This window comes from Hypanus sabinus, chromosome 21 (genome assembly GCF_030144855.1).
Source record: "Hypanus sabinus isolate sHypSab1 chromosome 21, sHypSab1.hap1, whole genome shotgun sequence".
Classification (NCBI taxonomy): Eukaryota; Metazoa; Chordata; class Chondrichthyes; order Myliobatiformes; family Dasyatidae; genus Hypanus; species Hypanus sabinus.
The window spans coordinates 15622648-15636313 of NC_082726.1; the positions used below are offsets into that span (position 1 = coordinate 15622648).

The 13666-nt window shown below is 45.6% G+C and overlaps 1 long non-coding RNA gene across 8 annotated transcripts in view; it reads left to right on the plus strand.

The window, feature by feature from the left end:
• The first annotated feature begins 4238 nt into the window (after nucleotides 1–4238).
• LOC132378817 (uncharacterized) overlaps nucleotides 4239–13666 on the plus strand; it is a 42032-nt gene continuing 32604 nt past the window's right edge. For 3 of the 8 annotated variants that reach the window (XR_009507198.1, XR_009507190.1, XR_009507196.1), the window contains exons 1-2: nucleotides 4239–5230; nucleotides 11592–11703. This is a non-coding gene — a long non-coding RNA (uncharacterized LOC132378817). Of the gene's footprint in view, nucleotides 5231–10989; nucleotides 11129–11588; nucleotides 11704–13666 lie in introns of all 8 variants that reach the window. The other 5 variants (XR_009507194.1, XR_009507191.1, XR_009507192.1 and 2 more) reach the window with 5 other exon arrangements.

The following is a 13666-nucleotide window of genomic DNA, read 5'->3' on the forward strand; positions in this document are numbered from 1 at the left end:
TGCAGACATTGTACTGGGCTAGATGGAAAGGGCAGTGAAACATCAATAACCTGCTGTCTGAATAATTGGAAATCCTGAAGGTCTGGCATTTGACGTTTGCAGCTCTCCCTTCCCACTCACCCAGGGTATATAAAACAGAGAGGGGGCCAGTTAGGTAGATGGTCAGGGTCTGTTTCTCAGGGTGAAAATGTCAAATACGAGAGGATATAAGGTGTAAGGTCAATCATGGAAAACCCTGAACAGCACCATCCAGAGACGGAGAAGCAGCTTCAGCGGCAGGTTGCTGTCAATGCAATGCTCCTCAGACAGGATGAAGAGATCATTACTCCCCAACGCCATTCGGCTCTTCAATTCAACCACCAGGGGCAAGACATGTTAAAGTGCCGGGGTTAGGACTGAGCTTAAGTTACCACTCAATGCACTTTAGTAAACTATTTAAGAACTTTTTAAAAGCTATTTATTAATGCTTTTTGGGAGGGTGATTTTAGATGCATATCATATTTATACTGAGTTAAATACTGTATGTAATTAGTTTTGCTACAATAAGTGTATGGGACACTGGAAAAATGTTGAATTTCCCCTTGGGGATGAATAAAATATCTATCTATCTAAAGTGAGGGAGGCGAGTTCAAAATTATTATTAGTAATAATATTGGTTAATTATTGTCACATGTAGAAAGATACAGAGAAAAGCTTGTCCTGCGTACTGTTCCAACAGATCAAATCATTACACAGTGCATTGGGTTAGAGCAAGGTGAAACAATAACAATGCAGAATAAAGTGTAAAAGCATCCAAGAGTGCAGTGCAGATAAACAGTAAAGTGCAAGATTATAACACTGTGATTCAAGCATCTACAGGGAAACAGATGAGATTAGCTTTATTTGCCACATGTACAATGAAACAAGCGTTGAAACGTGTCATTTGCATCAACAGCCAACATGGTCCGAGGATGTGCCCACAAACGTTGCCGTGCTTCTGGTACCAACATAGCGTGCTTACAAACTCCGATCGAATGTCTTTGGAATATGGAAGGAAGCTGGAGAACCCAGAGGCAACTCACAGATCGTATACATTTCTCTGACGTTAAATGTAACTAGTGAAGCCCATGGAAACATAGTCATGGGAGAGCATGCAAACTCCTCACAGACAGCGGTGGGATTTGAACCCCAATGGCCTGTGCTGTAATAACTACTCGACCAGAAAACTATTCGGAAACAGACAAAGACTGAATAACTTCCAATGTGCAGAAGGAGAGAAACTGCAAGTGAACTTAATGCTGATTAGAAGTTCTCAATATTAAAGTAGGCTTATTTATTTATTGAGATGCAGTTTCAAGAGGCCCCTCCTGAGAGAGAATGGGCCACACAGCTCAGCAACCCATAATTTACCCCTAGCCTGATGGTGGGGCAATTTACAATGACCTGGTACATCTTTGGACTGTGGGAGGAAACCAGTGCACCCAGAGGAAACTCACGTTGTCATGGAGAGAACGTACAAACTCCTTACAGACAGCGGTGGGACTTGAACCTGTAAAGCATTGTGCTTACCACTACACTACCATGCAGTTGTTTCATAATGTGCCTGGAACATGCTGACTTGGAAGCAGATAGAATAACTTTGGCAGACAGATGAACAGGTAGGGAATAGAGGGATTTGGACTGTGTGCAGTTGAGGCTGGCATAATAGTTGATACAGACATAACTGGCTGAAGGGCCTAATCCCGTGCTACACTCTTCTGTCTTCACCGGGGACTCAGTTCCTACATTCCATTCCACCCATGTGGGTTGCAGTTCACACGCTCCCCTTAAATTTACCCAGTTCATGTGGAACATTGAAAGAACATGTAAGTGTAATGACATAATAATAGAAGTAAAATCCAATCTTCCAGCAAATCTAAACCCTGAGAGAGAGGGGTAGGGAGGGGAAGGAAGGAAGGAAGGGAGGAAGGGAAGGAGGGAGGAAGGAAGGGAGGGAGGAAGGAAGGGAGGGAGGGAGGAAGGGTAGGGAGGAAGGAAGGAAGGAAGGGAGGGAGGGAGGGAGGAAGGAAGGGAGGGAGGGAGGGAGGAAGGAAGGAAGGAAGGAAGGGAGGGAGGGAGGGAGGGAGGAAGAAAGGGAGGGAGGGAGGGAGGAAGGAAGGGAGGGAGGGAGGGAGGAAGGAAGGAAGGGAGGGAGGGAGGGAGGAAGGAAGGAAGGAAGGGAGGGAGGAAGGAAGGGAGGGAGGGAAGAAGGGAGGGAGGGAGCGAGGAAGGGAGGGAGGGAGGAAGGAAGGAAGGAAGGGAGGGAGGGAGGAAGGAAGGGAGGGAGGGAGGAAGAAAGGGAGGGAGGGAGGAAGAAAGGGAGGGAGGAAGGAAGGGAGGGAGGGAGGAAGGAAGGAAGGGAGGGAGGGAGGGAGGAAGGGACCCTTCAGGCCTGATGAGCTGCTCCACTCAGCAATGCACATATTTAACCTTTGCCTCATCACAGGACATTTTACAATGAGCAATTAACCTCCTAACTGGTACATCTCTAAACTGTGTGAGGAAAGCAGAGCACCTGGACACAGGGTGAACATGCGGACGGCGGTGGGAATTGAACTAGTGCTGTAAAGTGTTACAGTAACTAAGTGGCCAGCTCTTTCTCCCCTCTTCCTCTTACTGCTTTATTCTGGCTATCTCCCCTCTGTCATCCAGCCCAGGATCTTGATGTAAAATGGTGACTGTCCATTTCCCTCCATTGATGCAGCCTGACTCATTAAGTTCCTTCACAATCTTCTTTATATCTCAAAGCACTTTACATCCAATATTGTACCTGTGAGGTGTAGTTATGTACGTAGTATCGAGAAATATTTGTTGGGGAGGATGCACTACATTACGGTCGTAAAATGATAAGCTATATTGAAGGACAAAGACATTACAGCTACTGCGTATTTAATATTTCAGTAACATTTGAGAAATATTCTAAATATATTGTTGATTAATCAATCTTTGTTGTTTGAATAATTCTTCATGGACTATATGTAAAAGTAAGTGAATGGCATACGTCATCACGCCACCATATCATGTGCACATCTCATGAGAAGTAAATGCAATGCCCTGGATGAGATTTCTATTGCTCTGCTGTAGGTATTTCATTTTATCAGTTTTCTGCAAAAGCAATGTGTCCTGCAAGTAGAGTGTTTTGATTTGGGCTCAAGGTAAGAAGCTCTGCTGTTCAACTTAGGAAGGTGGTGTCAGCCAATCAGGATGGAGGGTTTGGAGAAAGTTCTAGAGGTAGCAGGGAAGGAGGGAGTTTGGTGATGGACTGTAGTCCCTTTTGGGGTCTTACGGCGGGACCTACTGAACAAGACAGAAGATGCCTTCGAATACCATGGGAAGGAGAGTCTCAGTCGCACAAAGTGCTTTGTGTAAATGAATGGATCCAAGGAGGAAGAGGAAGAGGAAGGGGAAGGGGAAGGGGAAGGGGAGGGGGGAGAGGGAGAGGGAGAGATTGCACAAGGTGGTCTGAGGGGAGTTTGAAAATGTGGTGGGTGTTTTCACATGTATGAGTAAGAGACACAGCCCGGATACTCGAGCATGAATTCCACAGGTTATGTGTGCATTGGATTGGTTTAACTGTAATGGGCCCTTTTCTCACACTGTAGTTTGATCCCAATGTTTGGGATCACGCACCCTCATGGAGCACGACAGCAACAGCCAAGGTTTGTGCTCACTGTCTGGAGAGTGGCCTGCGGTCTCGACCCTCTGACCTAGAGGTGAGAATTCTGAGCTCCAGCCCAGAGATTCATCATCACATCAGGCATAGCTGTCTCTAGCGATCAGACACCACACTGCCTCAGGGCTTTGGAAGTAACAAGTAGCTCTCTCAGTTGGATAACATCTTGCTTCATTTGTTCAATGGATTCCAGCAAGTGTTTTGAACCCTGATAGTCTGCCAGCAATGAATTCTCAGAATGGGAACTCAAACTGTTAAGTGTACAGCAATATAAAATCATTTAACTGTTAAAAAAAAATCAGTCATTGAGGTTTATGAGCATCGATGAGTTTATAATGTTTAACAGCGATGGATTTTCAGGTATTCTTCACTGAGATGAGAATTAACAGCATGATGGGACATATTCCCTAACGTGTCAGGCTGAAAGAAAGTTCAGATTTCAGCTTCCAATCAGAAGAACCCTTTATAAAGATCTTCTATCCCGATGTGCAAAGGACAGAGATTGAAGCCGTTCTCTCTTCTTGCGTCCACACAAGTACTCTATATTTTGTAGTGTCCACATTTTTCATAAAACTGAATCTATTCCCTCCTGACCTGCTGAGCTTCTCCAGCATTTTGTGTGTGTTGCATCTGCAGAACTGCTTGTGCCCCTGTCCTCACCTGGTTGGTTCAACATCATACCAGGAGCCTGGAACCAACCATCTCAGACTTCCCAGCAACACCCACATCCTGTGACTAAAAACAAACGAAGTTGCTCTTTGAATCTCAATGAGTAGATAGCAAAGTCCGTAAGAATTAGCAGACTGGGTTGGCACACATTTGATATGCACTGGATTTTCATTAATCTCGACTGTAATCAATAAGTGAAAGATGTGAAAAGTTTAGAGGTAATTTTAAACTAACTCACCCATCAGGAAAGGGATCGGAGCAAAGCACAAACAGCTGAAGGAACTCAGTGGTTGGGCTGCATCTGTGGAGTAAAATGGCCAGTCACCATTTTGGAAGTGGACTGGAAACTTGAGGGGAGATAGGCTGGAAAGTGGTAAGGGAAGAGCTGGGGCAGGAACTAGTGGGTGAGAGGTGGATGCAGGTGAGGGGTGATAGGCTGAAAAGAGGGAAAGGAAGGGGTGGGGCAAGAGCTAGTGGGTATTCGGTGGATCCAGGTGAATAGTGATAGGCTAGAAAGAGGAACAAGAAGGGGTGAGGGGTAGGACCTGCACAGATACAACAGGAGCGTTCTCGCACAGGTCTGCAGAGGTTGAAAAAGCAGCAAGTTTGTTGACTGGGTCGTTGATTGTGGAAACACATCCGGGGTGTTCCCGTGTAGGTCCGACGAGCAGCTTGAAAAAGCAGTAAGTTTGTTGATTGGAGTACTCTGCAGATGCAACGGGGCATTCCCGTGCAGGTCTGGCAAAGATTTTCGACAGGAAACCCGGTCTCTGTAAAAAAGAGGTGCCACCTGGCCGAGTGGTGATGGTGTCCGAGTCAGAGTAGGAAGGCTTTGGCTCATCGAGGCTTTGGCAAGAACAGGTGAACTCGGTAAGTTCATTCCTTATTTCTTATTCAACTTTAGACAGAATAGGGAGTATGTCGACAGAGCCAGTGTACTGCTCTGGGTGACAGATGTGCGATTTCCAGGAGACTCCCAGCCTCCCCGATTAGTCTGTGAGCCAGGACCCCAAATTTGGGCCATCGGTACTATCTGGGGGGAATAATTCTTACAGTGATTTTTGGCAAGGTATACACCCCAGTGCTAGAAAACATGTGATAGCATTGCAGCAGTGGTAGTTTCTTCAAATCATTCTCAGACCACGTGAACGACGTGGCCAGTGACTTGAACCAACAGATGTTGAATCTGCTGCAAAGTTCACTCTGAGCTGAGCTGATAATCCTGTGGACAGACTTTCTGGAACACTTCCGTCACAACAATGGAGAGTTATCCTCATTCTGGATACCATACAGTGACATGGTAGAGAACGTAGAACTTGGGCTTCTGCACGCCTCTTGTGAGGGGGAGTGGGAATTGCACCCCCATGCTATGAGAACCACGATCCCATGCTGCTTTGCCTATGATAAGATGAATTACACCAGGTACCTGTCCCCTTATTTTGCTCAGATGATGAACCTCCCAGGGAAGAATTCTTCTGTGTACGAGGCCTTCAAGACAGGCCAATTCTCAGTGCAGCTGTCAAGTAACAACCCCTTTGTGCAGATCCCTGTGGACCAGGCTACTGAAACCTGAATGCTGGAGTTATCGAGCATTACTACATAACAGCCGAGCACCGCAGTGCATTCCTGGGACAGTTAAGGGAGATGGTGTAAGGCAACAAATCGGAGTTTTGTCATGTGGAGCTACAGTGGCTAAGAATCCAGAAAGACAAGGAAGCAGTTTAGCAGTGGTTAACCTCATACGTGAATGGGTCAACCCATTTGCAGAGAAGCGGGACCTCATTAGCATCTCTACGGCAAAAGCAGCCCCCAAGGACATTGCCTCCGACCTGATGAAGGCATATGAGATTGGTGAGCAATGCAAAGCGACCTTCAAGGATGAGAGACTAGAGGAAGACCCACCAGCAAAGAACTTCCATGACCCAACGAAAACCAACAAGCTGAAAACATTCAGTGATATGTGTAAGAAGAGAGAAGTGAAATCAAATGGGAGGGCGATCATCTTGAAAGCAGACAGGTCTTTGTTTGGACGCATCATAGTGATGGCATAAGGGCGCAGTCTACGTATGGAGGATATCCTTTCTCATCCCCTTGGACCATTGCCCTGTCCACAACAGAAGGATTGCTGAGAAAGACAAGTAAAGCTACTTTAGCCACAACCTTGCAGAAAAATGTAGCAGTAGAAGAGCAACTCCCAGGAAACTCTGCTACAGTGGCTGATGGAAAGAACATGGCCCAAGAGTGAAAGGTGATCAAGTTACTTTCAGAGATGTTGCCACAATTCTGGGTATGGCTCTGAAGGAAGGCAGTCAGAGTAGCAGAACAGATGTTGTGTTCGACACAGACAAGGAGAACTATCAAGAACAGTGAAAGACCTCTACGGGGTGAAGAGACTGGTCACAAGTTGCAAGGTATCACAGGCACACAGATGGTGAGACAGTGGCGGAGCTTCCTGACCAAAGTCAGTACCAAAAATAGTCTCATTAGCTTCATAGTCCATGAATGGAGGAAGGCAGAGTACAGGGCAAAGCTCCAGGAGAAGATTCGATTCTGTATGCAACTGTGAATGACAAATGTTACAGAATCACATCTCAAGACAGTGAGGAGGTGTCAGCTCTTTAGTGTCAACAAGAAGCAGATGGTCACCTACTTCTCCATGCTGCCCATACCACAAGAGAGGGATACCAATCGGCTCAGTAGACACAGATGTCTGTATCATGTCTTTAGCATTTTGTGACAATTCTGAGCCCCCATTGTTCCAGAAGTGTGGCACCAGAACCCGTACAAGGCTTGTAGACACCAGGAAGGTTGCTGCCACCGTTGGCATAGAGGTTTGTAGGGCTCTCATTGGGTTGCATGCATATACAGGATGTGACACTGTAAGCGCTTTTGCAGGCAAAGGGAAGACAAGGGCCCCTAAAACTTCTGACCAGCAACAGGGAGACTCAGGACACATTCTTAGAGTTGGGTCAGGAACAGGACTCCCCAGAACTGATGGACAAACTGGAGGCATTTACATGTCCCCTGTATGTCCCAAAAACATCAACCACCAAGGTCAATGAGCTCAGGTATCAGCTTTTCTGTGCCCAAAAAGTGAAATCGAAAATCATCAACTCCCACCATGCAGGGACTGCTTAACGAAATATGCACAGCAAGCCAACTACCAGGCGGGTATGTGGAGAAGATGTTTGGAGAAGGACCCACAGGTGCCAAACCCTGTTGGCAGAGGATGGAAGATGGAAAGAGAAGAGGGAGCGGAACAGTTGGTGTTGCATTGGATGCAAGGCCAGCCAGCACCCGATTCCATCCTGGATCTACTGGCCTGTTTGTGTGTCGCAAATGGCCTCAGGTGTACTGACATGTATAGACTGGCAGACCATGAGAAAGACCTCAGAGAGTGTGGAAAGTTCAGATGAAGAAGTTATGAAAGTATGGAAAACAAAGTATGGAAAGCAGTCTTTGATTAAATCTATTCACTTTGCAACCAAATGGGGCCTAGATTATGGCCGTGTGAATTATTTTACTGTGATTCTATATGCTATGACAAAAGCTTAAGATTTTTTTTGATTTGATACAACAACATGGAAGATATCATGACATTGATAAAACTCCAGAAATCTCTCCAAATGAGGTTTTCTTTTACCTTTTTTTGGGGGGGGGGGGTAACATTTTCAGCTGTACTGATGTTAATATGGAATATATATAAAAAGTGATTACTTATTTGAATTCCTGAATAAATTCTCTACAAATCCATGTGATTATATGTGTCCTAGGGTTTTTATTGACTTTTCCAAAATAAACAACAGACAAAATATTTTTTCTAAAAATGAAGTGATTCTCTCTGCTGAAATTGGGCGCTGTACTGCGAGTGCCACCATTGACATAGTTTTCAATGTAGAATTTTATAACAACATTTGATGAAAAGTGCTTGAACTGAGCTATTAATGTGACAAATTTGAATGTGGAGGGATCACTGATGACAAAGTACCACTAGGTTGAATATATATGTTGTACTTTATATTGGCCACTTTTCAGAAAGGCTTATTTTAGGTGGTGCAATGCTATCACATATTTTCCAACTCTAGAGATGTACACTTTGCCAAAAATCACCATGAGCATTATTCCCCTCAGATGGTACCGACCAACCCGTCTGGCTCACGGATTAGTTGGCCACGTCTGCGCCAGGTGCATTGAGCTGCAGCTCCCTAGGAACCATGTTAGGGAACTGCATCTGCAGTTCAATGACCTTCGGCTTGTTAGAGAAAGTGAGGCAGCGATAGACAGGAGCTACAGGGAGGTAGTCACCCCAAGGCTCCAGGAGACGAATAAATGGGTGACTGTCAGGAAAGGGAAGGGGGAATGTCAGATAGTGGAGAGTACCCTCATGGCCATCCCCCACAACTCCATTTTGAGTACTGTTGAGGGGACAACCTAGCTGGGGAATCAACAGCAGCCATGCCTGTGGCCCTGTGGCTCAGAAGGGCAGCAAAATGAAGAGAATGGCAGCAGTAATAGGGGACTCAATAGTAATGGGGACAGATAGGCGATTCTGTGGGTGCAAAAAGGAAACACAGGTGGTAGCTTGCCAGGGTCCAAAATATTTCTGGACATCTCCATAATATCCTGAAAAGGGAGGGTGAGCAGCCATTAGTTGACAAAGGGAGGAGATCCTGAAAAAAGAATAGGGAGTTAGGAAGGAAGCTGAGAAGCAGGACTTCAGCTTCGGGATTGCTGTCTGTGCCGTGAGACCATGAGAATAGGAATAGAATGAGGTAGCAGATGAATGATTGGCTGAAGAATTGGAGGAGAGGGCAGGGATTCAGATTTCTGGATAATTGGTACCTCTTCTGGGGTGGGTGAGACCTGTACTAAAGGAGCAGGTTGCGCGTGAATCTGAGGGGGATCAATATTCCGGTGGGCAGCTTTACTGGAGCTGTTGGGAGTGGTTTAAACTCATATAGCAGGGGGATGGGAATCAGAATGATAGAGCTGACGTTGAGCCAGCAGGTTATAAGTAGACGATGGGTGTAACATAAATGTAAGGAAGGAAGGATTGGATACAAATGCAGACAGAGCAGAGAGTTAAATAGTTAAATTCAAAAGGATGAAGAATGAAGGACTGAAGGTCCTCTATTTAAATGCATGTAGCATTCTGAATAAAGTGAATGAACTTGTGGCCCAATTAGAGATTGGTCGGTATGACATCACTGAGTTGTGGCTGAAAGAAGACCATAGTTGGGAGCTAAACACCAAAGGATATACTTTGTATCGTAAGAACAAGCAGGAAGGCATGTAATAAGGCAATGGCACAATTGTAATGGGGGACTTCAATATGCAAGGGGATTGGGAAGGTCAGGTTGGTATCGGATCACAAGAGAGGGTATTTGTTGAATGCCTATGAGACGGCTTTTTAGAGCAGCTTGCGCTTGAGCCTACTCAGGGGAAGGTCATCTTAGATTGGGTGTTGTGTAATAACATAGATTTTATTAGGGAGCTTAATGTAAAGGAACAGTTAGGAAGCAGTGATCATATATGATTGCATTCGTACTGCAGTTTGAGAGGGAGAAGCACACGTCACATGTATCAGTATCGCAAGGAATAAAGGGAATTATAGAGACATGAGAGAGGAGCTTTCCCAGGTGGATTGGAGGAGGATACTGGCAGGGATGAAGGCAGAGCAAAGATGGTTGAAGTTTCTGGGAATAGTTCACGAGGCGCAATATAGATATGTCCCACAGAGGAAGTCGTTTTCAAATAGTAAATGTCAGCAAATGTGGCTGACAAAGTAAGTTCAGGACTGTGTAAGAACCAAGGAAAGGGCATATAAGGTAGCTAAAGTGAGTGGGAAGTTGGATGATTAGGAAGCTTTTAAAATCCAACAAAAGAAAACTGAGAAAGCTATAAGAAGGGAAAAGATGAAATATTAGGGCAAACTAGCCAACAATATAAAGAAGGATATTAGAAGTTTTTTTTCAGTTACTTAAAGAATAAGAGTTGATGTTGGACCACTGGAAAATGATTCATTCTGGTGAGGTAGTAATCAGGGACAAAGAAATTGTAGATGAACTTAACGGGTATTTTGCATCTGTCTTCACTGTGGAAGACACTAGCAGTGTGCCAGAGGTCTGTGAGTGTCAGGGAGCAGGAGTGAGTGACATAACTATTAGAAAGGAAAAAGTGCAAGGAAAACTCAAAGGTCTTAAGGTGGATAAGTCACCTGGACCAGATATATGTGGATCAACACCAGAAAATTGGACTAGCTCAGTTAGGCAACTTGGTGGGCATGGACAAGTTGGATAGAAGGACCTGTTTTCTGTGCCCTATAAATCTGTGACCTTATTGAACATGGAATAAGAACCATTACAGACGTTTACTACATTGTTCTGTCACTGACTCAATGGTAACTTTCTAAATGAACTGATACAGACTTTACAAAGAGAGAATTACAATGGAGAAAACAAAGGGGAACAGAATGATTTAGATCATTCTGTCCAAAAGCTGGTGTGGACATTCAGATCAAACAGCTTTGCAAAGGGTTCTATGCACCAACATTTAAACCATCCAACACGGATCAAAGCAACTTAAACAAAATCTCTTTATAATGAAAGAATTATTTTGAATTTATTTAGATCCTTGTATGATGTATGTGCCTTAAAGAAATGCCAAGCCCCTGAGAAACTTCTGAAGGGTGGCCATTGTTATAACAGTGAAAATCTGGCAGACAGAAACACCGCACAAACAGTAGTGAGATAGAAGACTCGACTGAAGGTAATGTTAGCAACTTTCAGACTGTACACCTTCCCTGAAGTATGACATCAGAATGTTTGAATGCTGTCACGTCAGGAGAATAGATGAGCAGGAGGGATGAAAGATTCAGTCAGCTCATTCACACTCTGGCAACGTTCTCTCACCTGATAAGGACTGATAAAGTATACATGGAAATATGTGAGGTGCCAGGTCAATCTGAGGGCCTGATGGGAACACAAACTTTGGAGGGTGGCGGTGTCCCAATCTTCGTTGAGCTTTAGCCTGAGTTACAGAGGCAAGGAGATATCAGATGTAACACCCTGGGAAAGGGTTCACTGCTAATGTTCTGATCTTTCTGTAGAAGCAATGTTTGGTATTTGGTTAGAGATAACGTGTGTCCTGGAATGCAAGCCACCCAATGAAGGGAGTGTGTTTTCATGCTGTGTGCCTGACACAGAGGTGATCTGGGTCTTTTGTTCAGCAGGAGACTGAAGGAGAAGATGCAGGAGAGGAGAGATCATAGAAGTGGACTTGGAGTGGGGCTGGGAGTTGACAAAGCCCAAGGAATTCAGTGGAGGATCAGCGGAGGAGAAACTGTGAGTTCCAACTTGTACACATTAGAGAGTTTCATTAAAATGGGCCTTTTTCTTTTTGCTTTTCCTTTACTAACCCTTTCGTCAAATTAAGAATTATAAAGCTAAATCATTTAATTGTATATGGTGTACTGTCTAGTATTTCATGGTACTGATTTGTAACAAATCACGCAGCATCCACCCAAACTAGGGGTCTCGGGTGAGATTATACCTCAATCTCACACATTTGGTAGGGAAAGAGATTGCCTTCCCTAGACTTATGCAGCCGACGGAACCTGAGGGCTACAATTATGGGGGCTCACCCGGGATTGATGATTGCCCTGAGCATTGAACAAGAGAGTTGTGTGTTTAAGTTTGTGCTAAACTATCATCTGGTAAAGTGATTATGGTACATGGTTATGGATGCTGCTGGGGTTGAGCAGTACTGCGAATCCCTGGGGTTATTGGTAGCGAATGCGTTCGTGTTGAATGGGGTAGATTTTCGAACTCCTGATGAATCATTAATTCAACTTTTAAGTACTGTTAAAGCTATAGGGAAAGTTACGATTGTGGGGTGGAGGTTTGATAAAATGGCAGTCACAGAGTTTGATTTAGTTCAGACTAGTGCTGATGTAACATCAGTGGAACTGTCTGATACTACTGGGGCCCCAAAAGAGGGAGAGCCGAGGACTGTCCATACTTTCCAGGAAAGGGAGAGTGTAGGGGAGCGGGCCAAATCGCAAGTTGAGTCTCCCGTAGCTGGGGGCAGAAACTTCAAGGACAGGGTTCTCTTGTTTCTGCTGAGGGGAAGGAGTGGTCTGATTTGGAATGGCTCATGAATCCCCATCCCCTCAGAGTTCTGAGTTAGTATCAGCCTTTACCTCTCCGGCGAATAAATAGTCCAGCGCACAGGTAGAGGGTCCTAGCTGAGAATGTTCTCTGGAGAGAAGCCCACCCCCGGAGGGGAAGAGGGGTATGAAGCTTGGGTGGAGCAGACCTCTCGGTTGTTAGAGGAGTGGCAGTGCTCTGATAACGTTAAGAGACAGCGAGTGGTTGAGAGCTGGAGGGGGCTGGTTGTTGACGTTGTGAGAGCCGTAGAGGTCACGGTACCCCCTTGCCACTTCCATGGGAGCACTGGAAAATGCGTTTGGCATGGCAGGAAGCCCAATGGAGCTTATTACAGGGTTTCTGAACATGCATCAGGAGAAGGCGGTGAAGCTTCCTGCATACATCTTTAGGCTAAAGAGGCAGCTAAATTGCTGGCGGCGCAGAGGGGCCTTTCAGGCAGCCGAGGCGAACCAGTTAAGAATGGACCAAATAGCCAAGTCCCAGGACCCAAACGCTGATGGTCTCCAACTGTCTCGTAAGATGCCCCCCCCCCCCCCCACCATTTGTTGAGCTGATCAGAGAAGTATGGGAGGTAGAGAAAGGGCTCTATCAGCAGGGTACAGGTTTTGGTAGTAGCTCCTTGTGTTGAAGTGATCACAGATAGCCCCACCCGGGGAGTGGCAGAGTTGAGAACTGAGATGTCCTGGCTGTTATCAGCAGGTGTGGCCCCTCCATGTAATGGAGCTGATAAGGAGAACAGACTATACAGAGGGCTGCTGGCTGCCAGTGTCATGCAAGAAGGGGAGTGGCCGGTATTGTGTGTTGTAACTGTAGTAAAGAGAGACACCTCAGGCGGAAGTGTGAACGACAGGAAACCCCTTGGAGAGTGTGCCCCCGGGTACTTAAGCCGAGACATCAGGAAACTTGGAGACTCAGTGATGGAACGGCCTGGTATCTTGGGGGGAGCACAATCCCAGCAATATCGCAAGGAACACTCGAAAGCAAAGAAACCCTATTGCCAAGGGTTCAGTGGGGCCAAGCTCCACGGATCTCTCCGGATGGAGGGTATTTATGCTAGAGCCATACTCGACACGGTGTCGCAGGTCACTTTGCCATACTGTTCGTTTCACAATCGGTATCTGACGTATTTACTTACCAT